Below are 19,189 nucleotides of genomic sequence, written 5' to 3'. Positions count from 1 at the left end.
TTGCTTAATTTATATGTCTAATATAATGAAATTAATGAGTGATGTGTCAGGAAAGATTCCAGAGCCAACCTGCTGCGCATGCTCTTTACTGTTCAAGTTGAATTTACAAGGACATTCTTACGGATAAGCTAGTGATAGAAAGCAGCTTTTAATTTCCTGATAGCGCAAGAAGGAGATGATCGATTAACATTTAGGCCTATCTTTCAGACGTGTTGAAGGGATTTCAAATAAGCAGCACATTTTCCATTAAAATGTATAATTTTAAGAATATAAAATATAGGTCTACAGTTTAACTATATTACACATATTTTATGATTTTCTATAGTTCACAGTTTTATTTGCGGCATTTTGCTAAAGGACACTCTGGAGTTAAATATAGATTTCTGGGCATCTTTTTTATTTCAGACTTGGTAACATTGATAGACTATGTCGTCTGTCGATGTACGCCAGGATTAAACCGAATTCGAGTTGTAAATTTCTTAAAAATTATGTTTTTTTAAATACCTATTAGCTTCGTGAGCATGTAATAGACACTTTAAACTCAATTTTGCACAGCTTTTTAAAAATAAGTTTGACCTCTGATTCTTACACGAAATATCACACAATTTCCCTCTATGTCAGCGACTGCTAATGTCTAATTTTAAGAAAGTAAATAATATCATATTTTATGATTCCTTACATTAAAAATTTAAGTGAATTAAAGAAAAATAATATTGAAAATTAAGTTACATAGGCCTATATAAAAATAATACGTGCAATAATTAGTTTATTTGTTTTTCTTTACAAAACGTCCAAAGCACTTGAGTTTCAGTTAATATTTTTTAGGGACAGCTAAACACACCCCGACAAACATCTCATTGAAACTGCCCCAATAAGAAAACAAGTTTCTACGAACTCCACAGTGTCCCCTTATATAAAAGCGACATTGAATTTACACACCTTGTAACCAGATGGCAGTGATTTTGGAAGTTGAAATTTGTGTTCCCGAAAAGAAGATTCTTCCATGTATGGAGAAGAAGCCAGGTGATACGAGGCAGTATCATCGTCTCTGAAAAAGAAAATACGAAATTATTTTCAATCTAGAAATTTCGACACTCGTCGATATCTGTCGTGAACATTCGGGTAACAGGAAATGACGTCATAATACTGCGCGACTAGAGTAGGCTACATCGGCAGCGATAGCTAATTTATTTATTTATTTATTTATTTTTTATTTATTTATTTGTGTCTATAACAGGGCAAAGCCCCAATTACAATAGATAGTACAGATTTATTTAAAAAACACAGAATTGCATATAACATGAAAAAAGGAGATAAAACAGAAACAAATGCAAGATACAAGTGTAATTACAAATTAAAAATTTAAAATGAAAGAAAAACAAATAGATACTACCTAAATAAAAGACACATATAGATATAAATTAAAAATACCAAATAAAAATAAATTAAAAAGAGGTAAGTATAGATATCATAGCCAAAAATGTAAAATGTAGCTATAATTGGCAAATTACAGAGTAAATATAACACTATGTTAATAAATTCAATATACAGTATTATATAGTAGGCCTAATAGGCATAATTTATTTATTTAAGAAATTCACCACTACAGAACACGTGTTCCAACCAGCATGATACCTGACTACAACTACAACCAACATGCAACTAGAATCCAACATATCATGAAACCATTGCTGTATATAACTTTTTCTTGTACATATTGTACGATAACGAGAAATCTAAATCCTGTTTATTTGATAGATGATTGTAAGTTCGAAGCATTAATAAAAGTGGAGACATTTTATGAGATAGTGTTTTTGATGTCTGTAAAAGAAAAAGAGAGATCGCTTTCTCAAATTTGATTTACCAATATTGAAACTAGGCTAATTAGCTGTAGGAGATCAGGGTTGTCTAATGTTGACAATAGAGTTTAAATTTCCGCGTATTGGGTTATTCTAATATACAGGGTGTCCGGGACAAAATTTACCAATAAGAAAGTTTAATAACTCACCAAATAATTGATGGATGAAAATGCTGTTTGCGGGAATTGACAAAGGGACTTCCAAAGTTTCGAATGACCACTAATAAACTTCTATGTGTGCACCTCTTGTAGCACGACAGATGTCCCGGCGATATTCAAGTTCTTGCCAAACGGTCCAATCACAGTTTCATGTGTAAGTCCGCACCAAACATTAATCTTAGGACTGTCTCTTTCCAATTCTCTCACTACATCTGATCTCCAGATGCGACAATTATGCCTGTTGACGATCCCACAGACGTGGAAGGTGGACTCATCACTAAACACGACCTTCTGCAGATATCCATTTACAATATCAATTTTCAACAGCATGTCACTAGCGAAATCATATCGTGCAGGCAAGTCGTTTGGTTTCAACTTTTGAACCAATTGAATCTTGTATGCATGCAGACGTAACCTCTTGTGCAGAACATCGTGGATAGTTGACTTTGGAATTGCAAGTTCCCTGCTGGCACGGCGAACAGACTTACACGGGCTCCGTTGGAATTCTGTCGACTCGCGCTTCTGTCACTTTCTTCCCGCGTGGTGTTTTCTCTCAAGAAGCTTTCTATGCCAAGTTGTTATTGTGTGCCTATCTGGTGGTTGCTTCTCAGGTCACTGTTGTCTAAATCTTCTCTCCACTATCTTCGGATACTTGAATTCGGCAAGCCAATAGCAGCATTGAACTTTTTGTTGCACTGTAAACGCCATTTTAATTACAGCTATGTCAACAACAATGACCAAATATTGCCAACATCATACATAAAACTTAAAATGTCCCTCTTTCATTTGCCGCAAATTTAATTTTCCTATCTCCATTATTACGCGAGTTATTAAATTTTATTATTGGTAAATTTTGTCCCGGACTCAGTGTGTTTTATATCTTATGTTATGGGAGGGGATGCAGAATTATCCAAGGCAGAAAAAAGGAGGCCCGAAATACGAAAGTCTAAGAACCGCTGGCCTACGTAAACAGAAAAATAAACAAAGACGCGTACCCATATACAAACACATGCACTAACAAATAGCTACACTTAAGTATAGGACATTCCTGCTTATGCATACGTCAGCATACCGTGACGCACATCAGCACCCTTAATACCAGTAAAACATGTAGCCTATTTAGTATTGGAATAGGAAATGAAATAGGATGGATTTATAAGGCAACTAATGGTTTGTGCAGCAAATGCTGCAAACTAAGTTCATTAGACGTTCAAATAAAAATTTTTCAGATTTACTTTCAGTGAAGAATACCAGACATTTTAAAAGTTATTTGCTTCCAAATAATGAAACACACTCCCTCTGAATGTTTTTTTAATGTCAAATACTTTTTCTTGAACTTATTCACCTTCAGTTTTTGAGTTTCAACGCGAAAACGCAAATGATCGGGGGACTACAAAATGTCGTAGGACTCTTATTTTATCAGTAAGTAATACTTTTTGGTCTTTCCTTAGGAACTATATTTTTGGCGCTTTCTCGAGCCAACACTGGACAGAATAAATATCTACATCACACCGCCATTAAGTATATAAAAAAGACCCAACCCCACTTGATTAGGGGAGAGTCGGGTAGTATCGGACATCGGGTAATATCGGAGAGTGAGTTTCTTTCATCTACCACACGATGATAGTACCTGATTGACATGGTTACGTTTCTGTGATGTCGCATAGAGAAACGTAACTATGTCATTCAGGTATTACCATATGGTGGTAGGTGAAAGAAACGCACTGTCCGCTACTACCCGATGTCCGATACTACCCGACTCTCCCCTAATAACTATAAAAATATTTGATTTTTATAACAATATTATTACCTTACATAAGTTTTGTAATATATATATATATATAGCCGTCACTCAGTAAATTATAGAAATGAAGCTCAAATTTAAGATATTCTCCACATCTACTTATATAACTCCAAAACGTTTCACTTTCATATCATCAATATAGCAATGAAATATGTATAATTAATGAAAAAACTCACATCATGGCATTAACTATAATAATATTTCATTTGTAATGCTAATAATGCCATTGTAGATTTTAATATCCAACACATAACTGTACTCAGAAAATAAATACCGCAGAATCAGACATGTAAATTATTTTTAGTAAGTCTTGAAGTTTTTAATAACCAATTGAATTTGAGCTCTAAATATGTCAGCAATCCTGCAGGTCATGGCCTTCGTGTAATAGTCTATTGTTTATTGTAGTGTGTGTTTTGTTTTATTCTGGAAAGACATTATTTCTCAAAACTGACGACAGATGGATTTTGGAAAATAGGAAAATGATGTAGGAAAATTAACATTTCACTGAAAACTACTATTTTTCTGAAAAACTTTGAGTTTGAAGCTTCAAAATGAGGGGTCATTTATTAAAATCCGTTCAGCCGTTTTCCCGTAATTCTCATTACCAGTTCAAATTATATATATAGTTGTCGTAAACAGGAGCGACAAAATATGTCTATATATCGTAACGTAAAGGAAAGGAAAGGGGTTGTTGTATAGATGGGATGCATTAGTGGCGGGATGGAGTTAAGTTAATTAAGTCTCTCCGTTTGTGATTGCAGTGCTGCAGCACTTACAGCGAGAGATTTCATTAACCCCACTTCATTGTGTTTAATTTTATTCCCTCGCTGTTGGTGTTCTCTACTCCCATATTAGTTTTGGCTCTTAAAACAGAATTTATTACCCGACCACAGCTCTGTCACAGTCGGCTTTTGCAGATAATAATACGTTTGATTTCATCGAAATTCTGTGAGAGTTGAGATGGATAAAGGTTCCGGGAGTTGAATTTCTTCAATGAGTTGCTTTTCCTTCTTCCCCGTCCTCTTCGCTTACTCTATATCTTATCTATGACTATTAGATAACTATATTTATTGGCTCGTTTTCATACTCTCTCTCGCTATCATAATATTAATACTCGATCACAACGCGATAACACGCTAGAAATTCCACTTCACACATCATCTCTGTATTCCTCATCTTTCACTGTTGCTACCTCTCGTCACTGGAACTCTCTGCCGCCTGAAGTCAAGGGCTGTCGAACATTGAAATCTTTCAAATCCAAGTTAGAAAATTATCTTATGACGAGTTGCCAAACTGACTTACTATTATGACAAGTGTTGTATTGCATGTTTCCACGTATTCACTTTTTTTTTTTTTGTTCTAGTGATATTTAACGGAAATTTTACTTGAAGCAAGTAAAGCGATCGGTTTGGAAGTAAATCCCGAAAAGACAAAGTATATGATTATGTCTCGTGACCAGAATATTGTACGAAATGGAAATATAAAAATTGGAGATATCCTTCGAAGAGGTGGAAAAATTCAAATATCTTGGAGCAACAGTAACAAATATAAATGACACTCGGGGGGAAATTAAACGCAGAATAAATATGGGAAATGCGTGTTATTATTCGGTTGAGAAGCTCTTATCATCCAATCTGCTGTCCAAAAATCTGAAAGTTAAAATTTATAAAACAATTATATTACCGGTTCTTCTATATGGTTGAGAAACTTGGACTCTCACTCTGAGAGAGGAACATAGGTTGAGGGTGTTTGAGAATAAGGTGCTTAGGAAAATATTTGGGACTAAGCGGGATGAAGTTACAGGAGAATGGAGAAAGTTACACAACACAGAACTGCACGCATTGTATTCTTCACCTGACATAATTAGGAACTTAAAATCCAGACGTTTGAGATGGGCAGGGTATGTAGCACGTATGGGCGAATCCAGAAATGCATATAGTGTTAGTTGGGAGACCGGAGGGAAAAAGACCTTTAGGGAGGCCGAGACGTAGATGGGAGGATGATATTAAAATGGATTTGAGGGAGGTGGGGTATGATGATAGAGACTGGATTAACCTTGCACAGGATAGGGACCGCTGGCGGGCTTATGTGAGGGCGGCAATGAACCTTCGGGTTCCTTAAAAGCTATTTGTAAGTAAGTGATATTTAATTTATTTTATATTTTTGTTTTCATATTTTCCGATAATGGTATATCTATAATGTGATAAGTTGAGTTATATATAATCATAATTTTCCTTACTGTGTGTACTTAAAAATATTGTGTTCATTGTATGCTTTGTATTGCACTATTTTATTACTACTACTACTATTATTATTATTATTATTATTATTATTATTATTATTATTACTAGTCTTATTATTATTATTATTATTATTATTATTATCATCATCATCAATAATTGTCTTATTTTTTTATACTTTGTATGTCTCATGTATTTTGACCTGCTGTTCACATTTTATTATGCTTATTCCTTTCTTTCTGTATGTTATATATTATGTCTGATTTCTACTTACTTGTTGTTTACATTTTATTATTATGTTATTCAGTTTTGTGTGTAAAATTGTAGTGTACTTTGTAAATTTGTAGTGTTTTTTGTAACGCAGTTTTACTCCTGGTTGAGTGTTAGAGAAGGCCGTATGGCCTTAACTCTGCCAGGTTAAATAAATTATTATTATTATTATTATTATTATTATTATTATTATTATTATTATTATTATCTCGTCCCATCTTAACATTTGTTTCCCTCTTAGGGTTTGCAACTTCATAATAGTTTGACCCCCTTCAGCTGCCACGCAGGCGGTCCGATTTCTAGTGCCGGTTAGCTTGGGGTTTTTCACTGAAAAATCCATAGTGACACTTGTGCCGGCAAGATCGTGGTTGGGGTTTTCCTGGGGTTCTCCAGTTTCCTCATATTAGGCAGCTGCATCCTTCCGTCGTCATTCCATAGCATTCCCCGAACGCCGGCTGACGATGCACGGAGGGAGCTGGCCTAGGGATGAGGGGGGTTGCCTGTTCGAAACCTGGGCACACAGCGAACTTTAGTGTATCAGCCGGTGTGAGTTTGAGGATACACCTAGCTTGAGGACTAGCGCAATAGATCGTAAAAGATCGCAGTGCTGGGTCATGGTGCCCCCTCATTCAATTCACCTACTCGTTCCTAGACTCTAGACAGACATTAATTTTCTTTCATTGGTTATTTTACGCTGCTTTATGAATTACTGATTGATAATGCCAGCGAAATGAGTTCAGAGTTTAGCCCCGAAAATTATCCGTCATTTACTCTGAATGGGTCAACGGAAAACCCAGAAAAATCTCAACCATTTAAATTGCCCAACTAGGATTTGAAGTTGGGTCCTCTCATTTCACGGCCATACATGAAAACAGTTGCTCCACATCGATAGATGACATGAGTTCGATTATGGATACCAGTATTCTGAATCTTTTTGATGACAGGCCCCCATTACTCTACTGCGGCCCTTCACCCTAAGCCCTAAGGTACAGAATACAATTTATGATCTATTATTGAGAAATTTGGTAGTAGGCTATACATTTAAAAAGAAAACGAATTGAAGCGGTTTAAAAGAATTACTGTTGGTGTATTATTTAACACAACTAAACAGTTACACAGGAAACTGGCTATATTTTACATGTTACAGTTGCTCGTTATGTGGCCCTCTAGTGCCTTTGAACACATATAGCCCTTGTTTTAATATTTTAATCAATTTATGTTCAATATTTACCACCACAGAGACTTATAATTTCAACTGATTCATCTATTTTGTACTATATAGACATGTACCAATTTCATTCATGTAATTAGGCATTTAACTTTTCTGAAGATGGCTTATTCAAGCCGAAAACGTTAAAAACTGAATAAACTAATGTGACAAGTATTATGACAACCAATATTTGTTAAACAGATAAGCACAGACGGATCCTGATTACTCCTAATGTTATTATACCGGAGAAGTTGATGATGATGATGATAGTAATAATAATAATAATAATAATAATAATAATAATAATAATACTGGGTTCAAAAAGTTCCCGGAATTTTACTACCATTTTTCGTATTAATATATAACAAAGGATATTATACATTTGTTTTGCTGGTAACATTCATGATGTCATTTCCTTAAAGTTTGTTGATAATGGCGATTGTTGGTTTAGAGTTGTAGGCAATTGTTTATCATAGTGTTTTGTTTGTTCGTCGCATTTTGTAATTATGTCCACAGAGCAACGTACAAACATCAAGTTCAGTGTTTTGTTACACAAAACTCCTGCAGAGACATTAAGATTGTTGGAAGAAGCATATGGCGAAGCAGCAATGAAAAAAACTCAAGTATATGCCTGGCATAAACGCTTTTCTGGTGGCCGCGATAGCATCAAAGATGACGTACGCAGCGGCCGACCAACAACTGCAACAAATGAAGCAATCGTTCAGCATGTGCGTAATGTTGTGAGGGACGACCGACGTAAAACCATAAAAGAGATAGCAGCAGAGGTCGGAATATCAGTCGGAAGTGTACACAATGTTCTTCACAAGCATCTCAACATGCATTACGTGTTTCAGAAGTTAGTTCCGAAAATGTTGTCGGCAGAACAGAAAGAAACAACAATGACTCTTGCTGGGGACATGATCAGTATGGCTGATGAAGATGGTGATTTCTTAAACAAAATTATTGCTGGTGATGAAACTTGGTGCTACTTGTACGACCCAGTCCCTAAACGACAGTCATCTGAGTGGAAATCGAAAACATCTCCTCGGAAGCAAAAATTTCCTAGGAACACTTCCAAAGGCAAAGTTATGTTGGAAGTTTTCTTCGACTCTCAGGGTCTCATGCACCATGAGTTCATTCCAGAAGGTCGTACTGTAACGAAAGAATTGTACGTAGAAATCCTTCGTCGCCTCCGGGACGCAGTGAGAAGGAAACGTCCAGAAAAGTGGGCAGAAAACAACTGGTTCCTTATGCGTGACAATGCACCTGCTCATCGCGCAATTATTGTAAAGAATTTTCTTGCCAGGCACAACATAACTGCTTTGGATCACCCACCATACTCTCCTGATCTCTCACCACCTGATTACTTTCTGTTTCCCTGTCTGAAAAGCCATCTGAAAGGACGGAGAGCGATCTCCAGATCTGAAGAGGTTATCGCAAACGCGACGAGAGCACTAAGACGGGTTTCACAAAATGGCTTCCAGGCCTGCTTCCAGGAACTCTACACGCGTTGGCAAAAGTGTGTTGTTGCAGAAGGCAACTATTTTGAAGGGAATGCTGTAGAATAGTGTTTAAGGTACGTTGTTTCTATGATACTAGCAAATTCCGGGAACTTTTTGAACCTAGTATGTAATAATAGTAGGATTATATCTAATACTGTTATCCAGTTCTGCCCTTATTGCACGTTTTCATTTTTTAGCCCTGTCCATAGTCCTAAGGCACATTTTTTTTCTCTTCAAACGACAAACACAGCTCAACCATTGCAGGCAAACTGGGAATTCCAATGAAAAAGTTTTTTTTTTTTTTTTTCAGAAATATTGTTTACTATTAGTGTAAGACATAGATGAGTCTCTAAATTTAAATAGTCTAATGTTTTATTTTCAAAAGGAATGCAAGTGGTCTTGGCTAGGTAATAGGTACTTTTTGATTTTCTAAAGTTTGCAGCACTTACTCATAGAGAGATCAGCTGTTAATGTATGTATTTCAAGCAGCTATTGTTGAAGAAATATTTTGAGTCTGCACTGTTAATTCCAGAGCTCCAGGATCAAGGAACTTTTTACTCTATACTCTATTCTTTCTGCTATTCATTTTAAGTAGTTTTGATTAATAACAATTAGGAACCTTATAGTTCAAGTGAATATTTTGACTAGAAATATCGCGGTATTTTTGAAACTGGAAAAATTAAGGACATTAACTCATCTGTAACATCCGTGACAAATGTGTGTAACATATGGAACAAACAGCTGTAAATTATTTACTGATTATGTTTTTGTGAACTAACTGAATGCCATGAGATTTGCGTAGCTTTTACATGGACACAATGAAAATGAAGCTCATTTTTCAGAGACCTGTGTTTTACACTTTTTGTTGATAAGGTGTAAAATTAGTTCACAAATCTTGTAATATCCGTGATGGAAATGTTTTCTTTATATTTCTGCAATAATAATAAATTTTATTCAAACTTTTTTTTTTCTGTAAAATGATACTGATCTTCTAAATTAATCCTAATAATAAAAGTCGACAAAAGTCACTTCATTTTCAATATATATAGAGTTTGAAACTAGTAAAAATGTAACATCCGTGACAACTGCGGCGTTAAAGGGCTACAAAGACACCCTTCCGCGAATTAGGAGACTTGGGTGAAATACACGTAACTGTTTATTAGCCAAGAGCGGATTTTTATCAACAGTAATCTCACTAGACGTTTTGATTTATCTAGAGAAAATCAAAACTCGAGTGGGATTTAATTGACTATCACACGATTAGAAGAAAGTATATAAAGATTAGAAGTAACGAAGTACTCCAATACAATAAAATATTAATTGACTTACGAAAATACAACTGTCTTCAAATGTATTATTGTACCGTCTCAACATTACAAATATTACGCTAGATGCATGCTAGATGGCAGTAGTGAGCAATGCCTTCTCGTCGAGAAGTTCTCCATCTATACACGATGGCAATGTTACTAGTCAAGAAAGCTTTGTTGATTCAGTTTTATTTTTATTAAAACGGTTGCATTCCACTTCAATTATCCGAATCCCAGTAATCAACGTCACTTGACAGATAGATGATTTTCAATAAATCTTAATATTAAACAATCTCTGATACGTGACTATCCATAATATCATATAGCAGAAGCTATAACATAACCTAACTAATATACATAAGTATAAAAGTTTTAATTAACGACGATGACATCAAAAATAAACATGAATAATTTTAAAAGGAATAATTATTGAATGTACAATTTTCAAATTTGAATGTGGTTGGTGGTTCAATTGATGTTATATTGGACGTGTGCGTAATAGAAGTGGAACTCGTTGATTTAGGCCTACATGGTGTATTCAACTTATTCAGGATTTCCGAATCGTGCTCTTCATTTATTTGTAAATAGGATTTCAGAAGATGCATAGGTATGATCAGTGATTTTTATTAATTCTTGTTCTTTAATGCCAATGCGAGACATATTTCAAACTGCTGTGCATCGACTGGAGTGGTTTGTAATTATATATATATATATATTTTTTTTTTTTGACGTCCACACCAGCGCAGTTTCAAATGTTGGCAAACAAAGAAACAAATGCTAGGGACGCGACAAAATTAAACAAATGCTAGGGACGCGATAAAAATAAACAAATGCTAGGGACGCGATAAAATTGTGCGATAAGCAGCCATGATTGGTTGAAAGACGTCCTGTCGTACCGTTTTATTGGTCGAAAGTAGTGTGACGTAGTAAAAGTGTAATAGTCACTTGAATTTAATTTACGATACGGGTATGAAGGTTCACATATCGGAAGAAAGTCATACTACACCTGAATATAGTCCTGAAATATCCAATATCCCACTCTGAGCTTGGACATGTAAATACCTACCGGATTCAATAAAATTACAAACAGCGAGGAATATGAGGGAAAAATGTAAACATTGCATACTGGACAGGCGAGGCGGACGTGAGGGCTAAACAAGCCGGATCTGCAGCGCTTCACATTAGCGGAAAATCACTCACATGTGAGAAGGGAATCCAGCCACAAAAAGTCTGAGCTGCGCATGACCCGTTACATGTGACACGACAAGGACTGAAACAGATTTAAAACTGCAGTGGAAACAGCCTGTGTAGAAAAACGCTTGGACCTAACAAACAAATGCGTAGGCCAAGTAGAAATAATTGACTAAAGCAAGAAAATGTATTCTGTTATCAGGGATGTCTTTTGTGCGAGACTGATCCAAGTTTCCAGATCTAGGCCCGGTTGCAGAAACACCGATCAAAATATGACTGGCGATCAAGGAGGGTTTGATTGGCCATCAGTTCTATTTCTGTTGCAGAAAGAACAATCAGTATTTGATCGGAGATCAGTCTTCCATCAGATTTCATCAACAGATTTTTGCTGGTTAAGTGACTGATCACTGATCAAGTATATTTATGTTGTTCTGTTTATAATGCATTTACTGTAATTTATATAGTAAATAGTTATAGCATAATAATATTGTTTATGCTCGACCATGCCGAAATGTAGTAATTATACACCTGGTAGCAGACCTTTAATGCATGTCATTAAAGTACACCTACTCATTAAAGGACAGGTCTTTCAGCCAATGACGACTCAGGTTACAACTGTTCAGCCAATGACAGGTCAGCTTTCTACCGTTATAAAACCGCAAGTATCGATTATTCTCGGATATGCAATCGAAAGAGAATTAGGGAAAAGTCACGGAGGCTGGAAATCCAATACTGTCGCAGAAGGTTATGTTCTGTTACTGTAATAATTAGCATTAATTGTAAATAATATTCAAATAAATTCAATTTGTCATCTCATTTTTCAATGTCGAATTCAATAATCAAGGTTATAAAGTTATAATATTATCAAGTTTAACGGGACTACGTCAAGGTCAATGACATTATTGTTCCCCGGAAAAAATCAATACTTTCGCGTCTGCGCACATCTCACAATTCACGACCTAGAACAAGGTCACTTCCGATCTTGTCAGTTACAAATAAAATATATACATCTGAATACCGGTAATTTCAAGTTAGAAATACGGTCGAGCATAAAAAGTCGTATGAAACTCGCCTATAATGGTAATTAAAAAGCTCGTATGGAAATTATGAAACTCGCTTGCGCTCGTTTCATAAATATCCATACTCGATTCTTAATTACTATCATTATAGGCTCGTTGCATAATGTACTATTTCGAGATGGGCCTAATGAATTCTTCAGATGAAGAAATTTTCGAACAATATGAAAAAAATATTATTAAGAGGAAGGCATTTCCATGATAAACATGACTTGTTTTTTTATATATAATGACAGAGAATTTGAGCAAATATTTAGGTTAAGTAAGGATTCGTGTATTTCAAAAATTGAAACAAATATATGCAGACGCAATCTTTAATTGCTGAGGTGTTCTTGCTACCTCATACGTAGCTTCATTAAATTGTGAAGCAATTTTCTTTTTTCTGCTTCATCCAAACACTATCCGTCTTATTTTCAATTAAAGCTCTCTATGATGTTTAATAAGAGGGCTCTATCATTATCACAAAAATTTGGTCGCCTCACGTTTTTTGTTTGCTTCATTTCTTTCACTATATTGTAGTCTATATAAATAGAATCTGCCTAATTCCTTTCTACAAAAAACAGCAAAGCATGCACTTTTTTTCCTAATCACCGCCCACTTGATGCATTCATTTTGCGACTATTAAAGAGCATCAAATTGGCTGTGGTATCTAAATAGCGCTGTTGTCAAGTGTATCTCTTTCTCAAATCAGCAATTAGTAAATCAAGACAAGTTGATTGGAGATTCACGTTCGTGCAACGCAATAAACAATCAAATAAATCAGACATCAACTGATTGGCGATCAGGGACTGATTTGATTTGCGTTTCTGCAACTAGGCCGTAGACCTTAATACCCAACAAATGTTACGAATGTAAAATTCAAGTTTCAGCCCGATAAATATGTTCTAACGTAGTTACGGTTGTAACATATTTTGAAACAAATAATCTACTTCATGAAAATCAATTTTGATTTCATGAAGCTATATCTACCACTCACGTCAGCAAGTTAATTGAGCACCTTTGAAGAAAACATGGTTGCTACGGTCACATTAGGTCCGCGTAATTTATCTGTTTTTGAAAAACACATTTGGTACCTAAGTAAATATTTTTTTATTGATTTTTGTAGAAAATTCCGTTGCCCATTTGCTGGGCACACGTTCCTGTCTGAGATCTCAAATAACAATGTACTAGACTAGACGGTAATGAAAAGCCGCAACTGTGTTACGTTTCAGAAAGCTACATAATGAAGTTTTATTTCATTAACAGTAGATCTCTTTGACCAACAAAGTTAAGTCGGAGGAAGCAAAGGAGATCTGATTACAAACTAGCCGAGGTTCCTTGTAAGCCTCTGTGACGCTCAGGTATTATACAGAGACCGAATTTCATGCACGCAAGTTGTGCCATTTCAGAGGAAACAAGTTGGGATGTTGCACTAGAAACCCAGAACAGACGACAACTGCCTCTAGAATCTCTTCCCTGAGTTTTTGTATGCAAAGCAAGTTAAGCACTGTTTTGACTTGGATCCATGTGTTAAACTTCTTTTACGTAGCAAAGTTCCTAAATAAACGTAGATATAAGAATGAATTAAAAGTTTTCAGGAAACGTTAGTGAAGACCATAGTCATTCAGTGTTTGATCTAAAAATTCAAACGTAGGAAGTACGAAAGACTACAAGAATAAGTTACACAATACAGTCGGCGTAGTTCTATTCTATGGTTATAAGTTGTGCTATTAGAGTCAAAGTAAATATAGGCTGAAGTCTGTCGAGATGAAATTTATTCCAAGAGTTATTGTTCAGTCTTTAAACTAAATGACGAAATTTTGTAAGAAACGAAAGTAATCCCTATTTAGGAAACATAATAATGTGCGATACGAATTAAATTGAACATTCAGATCGATATTTCTACAATTATTTATTAACTAGCTGAAAGCACCCGGCGTTGCACGGGTTTTCCTTTCTGCTTCTATTTTTAATTAAACTGATTATTACATTTTCGGAAATCTCGGAAACCTAACTATAGACAACCAAAACGAATTGTCTTTACTAACCTAACACGAATCTTTACTTAACTTCATTTACATGAATTGATGAACTCCTTAGCGAAATGCCTGCCAACTCAATTTAAAACAGTTGTAAATCAGGCACCGAAAAGAAAACATGTCTCGTGTACCTCACGTTCAACGGTTTTTTTTAAATTCATTTATTTATTTGTTTTTATTTATTTATTTATTTATTTATCTATCTATTTATTCATTCATACATTCCGGTGTAGTTCAGGCCATTAGGCCTTCTCTTCCACACCGCCAGAAATACAAAATCAAACTATGAACAAAGTAAAACCCAAAAAAAATAGGATTCTTTTTTTTTTCTTTCTGATCAATTTCAGCATGGAATCAATATGTACATAGCTATATAATTTAATTTATATTGGAAGTTTTTTTTTTACCCCTTGGCTTATATCATACCCAGTTTTTTTTAAATATGACTTGGAAAACTATATCCCACAAATTCAGAACATATTATATTAATTCTTATCTTATACACAGAATACAGACACAATATAAACTTGCAATAAGTCATTTTTTAACATAAAGACTAATATTCTGAGAGACGTTATAGGCTTAACGGTATTTTAGATATTAAGAGATTGTTATTTCCACAATGCATAACATACTATATTTGCAACGTGGTTATACAGATAGAATTTCGCAGTAGCATATTTTCGGACGTAAACAACAATATTTTGAAATGAATACTGTGTTATTTTCAGTCGCCTTATGTACATTCACATACTACATTAGCAACATGACAGAAATATCATTGAATTGTGTAAAATCTTTTTTTTTTTCCTTTGTATAAAATATAGCCGAGGATGTAAGAAAAAACATGACGGATGAATTTCATGACCCGACCAGGTTAAAAGTTACTTATATTATTTCAAAGATTCACGATGATGAATAATGACACATAATTCAGTGCCAGTGCACCTAAGATAAGTAGAAATGACTTTGGTCTGTTACAAATTCAGTAGCTATCTGGAGTACGTTGTTGTTTTAGGACAGATGTGTCAATGTCCTTTGGTTATGTCTTTTGTAATTCACAGTTTTCTATTATTAATCGTGGATTCTTCTTTTTTAAGTTGGTTATTTAACGAAGCTGTATCAACTACGAGGTTATTTAGCGTCAATGAGATTGGTGATAGCGAGATGGTATTTGGTGAGATGAGGCCGAGGATTCGCCATAGACTACCTGGCATTCACTTTACGGTTGGGGAAAACCTCGGAAAAAACCCAACCAGGCAATCACCTTAGATTTGTTGTGTTGTAACAAAAATCGCGAATTATTTTATTCACTTTGTATGTTTCATTCGTATTTTCCATTTTGTGAAGTGATTCCTTTCCTCTGAATTGCGTTGAAGTGAATCACATGTCGAATTCTTGAACTGTCTCTTAGAGCTGAGTTGAAGACTAAATAAATACAGATCTAAGTTTCATATTCAAACTTTCGTAATAAACCAGTCTTAATATACGTTGACGCTATTGGCACATGTACGCCCCGCTATCTATGAAGTCTAATAAAAAAAAATAAAGACATGAGTCTGGACTTTGATTCTTATTTATGTCATCAGTAGGGACCGGATTTTTATGTAATATCAATGTGTGAAATATGTACATATTTATGTAAGAAAAATAAGCTGAATATGTACCAAAATATGACTGTAAAATCATGAAAATATTTAATATCAATATCTGGCAGATATAGGATAGGTAAGACTCTCCAGTTGTGATTTCATAGAGCACCCGACTTTTTTACCGCACACTTGACACATTACTATTTTTCCATCTGTAGTGAAAGCTTCGTCCATCGCAGTCCATGATTTTATTTTTGTCGTTAGGGTTGAAGATACAGGGGTCATTTTAGTTAGTTAAAAGCAGTAGATAAACTCACTTGCACTTTATACTGTAAGTACTAAAACTAGAGAACTGAGTGAAATGAATGACACAACAGAACTGCAAGCACTGTTTCGCTTTACTGGATTAGGAGAGAATAAGAGGAGATGTGGGACACATGCATTTTAGCTGCTCCCTGTAAGAAACAAAGTATCTACTAAAACCTCAAACTATAGGCATTTACAAACTGTTGTTTGAAAAGTGACATTCCTGTCTCATTCAGAAGGTAGGATCATTCAAGCCGAGAACCATACTTTCTAATTGCTCGGAAAATCCCATTTCCGTATAGGTCTACTAAATTTAAAGTAAAGAGGTCAAGCAATAACCTGGAAAGCTATTTATTTTAATCTTTCAACATCTTTTCAGTTTGTTCCTTTACTCCAGTTTCTTTTCAAAAGTCGGCTACTTTATTGTGGCTCATGTCAGACTTGACACGGGTTTTCCCTGGAAGGATTAGGAAGAGGGTGGGTAAGGTTGCAAATTGCATGGGAACGGCTTGTTAAGACGTGTGCAGAACAATTATAGTTCGAGACAAATCATGTCATCCTCGTCCCACTCCACCGTATGAAGGCAACGCTACTTTCTGAGTAATTTTTACAATACAAGGTAGTTGTATGAGAAAGGTTGCATTTTGTTCACTCATAAATTACGTCAAGACCAAGTAATAATCACCAGATTGCGAGTTGGCCACACCAGAATTACACATTCTCATCTTCTAGACAGAACTCCTCCTCCAACATGCACCAATTGCCACATTAGGATCTCTGTACGACATTTAATTTCTGAATGTCCACTATATCACCTTCATCGAGATCAATTCCATATACCAAAAGACTTATCAACAGTTCTATACAACCCATCATTCAGTTCAAACTTAATTAAATTTCTGAAAGCTATCGACATTTGCAAATGTATCTAAATGATTATTGTAATACAGTAAACTAATGTAAACTGTAAGAATTGTTTATGTACGTATTGTCGCGATATGACTTCCTAAGTTAAAGCGACATAAAATAAATAAATTTAAAAAAAATTACAGTAGGCGGTATGGGGTGAGTGCCTCTATTACCTCCTGGAACTAAGGACGTTATGTTTCTTCCCGAAGTAGGGTACACGAGAAAACGAACAATGTCTCATTTCCATTAAGGTTGAGATATTGATCTATTTCGGTATATTACTGCTAAATTTATTGGTGTTTCTATTTGAAATGAAGGAAATGATTAATGTACCCGTGGTTTTAATTCTCCTTTACCACTTTTGGTAAAAATAACTCTAAAGCTTGTAGTGATAAAGTGAATTAGATGACGACATCACGCTTAACAGCATTGTGACATTGTTCGTTTTTCCCTGTACCCTATGTATCCTTTCTTAGGTAGGTAAAAAGGCTTTTTAAATCTGTGTATTTCAAATTGTAAACTTCCCCAGCAGAATTTTTTTCCCCCTTTTAGGGAAGTAAAAATTAATAAAACCCCTAAATATGTAGATTTATGTAATATCAAACCATAATATGTAATGTGGTGTAAATATGTAAAAAATATGTAGTATCAAATTTTATTATATTAATGGTAATTATAAGATTCACAAAGATTTGTTATTTATATACGGTTAGGTTGAAAGGAATATAATATGTAATTACATAAAAATCCCTACTTATAAGGCTAGATATTGTTATTCCAGTAAAAAAACACAATGTTCACGAAAATGCCACTTACTCACTTTCTTACTTCAAATCTTCAGTTCAAAACGCATATACCCTGGAAACAATATGGTGCTGTTCGAAAAGTGACTAGGACAAGTAACAACTCACTTTACGATAATAAAGTATTATAGGTTAAAGGTTGGTAATATTGTGATACGAGTAATATTGTGATAGTTCTTTTTGAGAATTTATTACAATTTTACTGAGCGAGAGAACAACCTTTTTTTTTTTTTTTTTTTTTTTTTGCAGCAACTTGTCCACGAACATTCCCTTAAAGCGTTGACGCAAAACAACCTATGTTGCTCTCGCTCAGTAATTCTTAAAAAGAATCATCACAATATTACAGCAACATGAACCTTTATCCTATTATAGATGTGATTTATTGGCTTGCCTGAGAGCTGGAACTGTGTCCAGGGTGAACCATAAGTAACTCCATTTATTTCGTGGGGTTATTCTTTGAGATATTTCAAACAAATAAGTTTAATACAACTTTGCTCGCTTTGCTTCCTTTTTAAGATAAAAATTGTTTTGTATTAAATACTTAATAGCCTGCTTTGGGAAAGCCATTAATTTAGGAGAGCAGTGTATTATGATAACTGTTTGAAATAATTTTAGTTCTGACCTTTAAATGTGCAGAAAAAAATCCGAAAAAATGTAACATTGTAAAATTCCTTTGCAGAACGAAGAGTTACGTTTGTTCGGATCAAATTTCCGCACATTTAAAGGACAAAACTAACATTATATAATATGAACTATGTGTATAAAATCACTTCACAACACTCGCAACTTGAAAGTTAATAAAAGTTTGTCTGTTTACAACGAAAATGAACATCATTCTCACTCTTTTCTTTCGGAAATAATTTTCTGTAAATTTCAGTCATTATGATTAACAAGCCACTGGCATAGCTCAGTCGGCTGACGCGCTTGCCTGCCGATCCGGAGTT

At 34.8% G+C, this 19,189-nt stretch overlaps 1 protein-coding gene across 1 annotated transcript in view; it reads right to left on the bottom strand.

Moving 5' to 3' along the window:
• Window positions 1-939: 939 nt before the first annotated feature.
• LOC138695751 (allatostatin-A receptor-like) overlaps window positions 940-19,189 on the bottom strand; it is an 865,724-nt gene continuing 847,474 nt past the window's right edge. The window contains exon 8 of the transcript XR_011331188.1: window positions 940-1,048. The gene's annotated coding sequence lies outside the window, so the exon portion shown is untranslated. The remainder of the gene's footprint in view (window positions 1,049-19,189) is intronic.

This window comes from Periplaneta americana, chromosome 3 (assembly GCF_040183065.1).
Source record: "Periplaneta americana isolate PAMFEO1 chromosome 3, P.americana_PAMFEO1_priV1, whole genome shotgun sequence".
NCBI lineage: Eukaryota > Metazoa > Arthropoda > Insecta > Blattodea > Blattidae > Periplaneta > Periplaneta americana.
This window is presented reverse-complemented; position numbering and strand designations above follow the sequence as displayed.